This window comes from Myotis davidii, unplaced genomic scaffold (genome assembly GCF_000327345.1).
Source record: "Myotis davidii unplaced genomic scaffold, ASM32734v1 scaffold49, whole genome shotgun sequence".
NCBI classification, from domain to species: domain Eukaryota; kingdom Metazoa; phylum Chordata; class Mammalia; order Chiroptera; family Vespertilionidae; genus Myotis; species Myotis davidii.
In genome coordinates, this window is record NW_006300375.1 from 4,968,346 (window position 1) to 4,969,877 (window position 1,532).

At 50.4% G+C, this 1,532-nt stretch overlaps 1 protein-coding gene across 1 annotated transcript in view; it reads left to right on the forward strand.

Annotated features, from left to right (window-relative positions):
- PDIA4 (protein disulfide isomerase family A member 4) overlaps nt 1-1,532 on the forward strand; it is a 21,183-nt gene that overhangs the window by 413 nt on the left and 19,238 nt on the right. The window lies entirely within an intron of this gene.

The following is a 1,532-nucleotide window of genomic DNA, read 5'->3' on the forward strand; positions in this document are numbered from 1 at the left end:
GGAGTTTAAGGGACCGGTTGCGCGTGGCCCGCATCGCATAGATCCCGGGATGGCAGCGCGGGGACGGGGTCGGGGCTGCCGCCGAGGCTTGGACCGGAGGGGTGCAAAGTACCTTCTTTGCAGTTGGTGTCTTCGTCCCGATTCCGCTCAGACTTTCCTCAGGTCCATGCTCCCATGGAGGGGAGTTTGAGAATTGCTTAAAGTGTCCAGGCGAACACGCCCAGGGAGTGTAGGAGAGGGGGCCAGTGTTTTCCAAACAGGATTCAGAGAAGGCCAGGGCGTGAAGGCCCAAGTGGGAGCCCAGAGGAGTCGTGGGCAACAAGCATCTTACTTTTTTAAAATGTCTTTACATTTGGAAATAAGTGACCTGAGGGTTCTGGTTGGTGGGAGAAATGGATAGCTTGGTTTGCATCTTTTTAAACCCGGAGATGCCAGTCCCTCAGCGAACATTTATTCAGCACCTACTATGTGCCAATCACCGCGCTGGGTCTGGGAGTCAAGGATGAGGCCTGTGGCCCGTGCCCATGGAGCACCTTCTCTCGCAGGAACGATCGGTCGACAGTTACTAGTCATGGGTCCTGAATTTTGCTTTGAAATCAGTGAGCTCAGAACACATGGCTAAGAGGACTTTGACAAGTAGAAAGCACACTGCAAGGAAAGGAAGCTACTCGGAGAGAACAGGGCATCCTGTACGGGTCTCAGCTTTCTTCCTCTCTTGTCTTTCTCCCCACGACTAGTTTTTTCTTTTCCTGGTGAGTTCGTTCCAATATAAATAAGCCCCTTTTCTAAGATTAGTGTGTAAGGAAGTGTGAACTTTGTACTCTTTCAAACAGATTGAGTAACTTCTCGGGTCACTGAATCAAGAATCTTTACCCAAATAGAAAAGGAAGTAAAAGCCAGCACCTAGTGAAAAACACCTGCCGAAAGGACCTATATAGCAGCGTGGCCTTACAAGTGTGACCTGGGACCCTTATCCAAACCACCTGGTGCTTATTTAAATACAGAGTCCCAAAATATACCAAAGCAGAAGTTGGGGTGAGGGCTGTGATCTGCATTCTAGACACACTCTTCATGGACTCATAGAATAAACTTTGGGAGGTATGTTCAAGTTTGAGGACCAGTGGGGATGGAGGGTACCTTTTGGAATGTAGCTAAAAAGCAAATGGCCTGGACACCAAGGGCTATTAATAACCAGTCCGTTTGTCATTTGGGCCCCAGGTCACTAAGGCAGTGGAGGCCTGGGAAACAGTTGCCTTTGGGGCGAGCCAGGGAACTCTGGAGTTGTCACAGCCAAGGCAGGTTTCCCAGGGCATCCTCTGGGTGGAGTGGAGCTTCGAGCCCTTATCTGGACTCCTGCCCATCCCTGTGGGGATCCCGGCCCTTCATTTTCACAGGTAACTTGTCCTGTGGATTTATTTTGGGGCCACACTTCCCCCCTCCTCGGATATTCCAAGGCTGCGGGGTTTTCAGTTTTGTGTGCCTTTCTTACATTTTAGATTCAAACAGCACAGTTGGTGTCTGGGTTCTAGGTG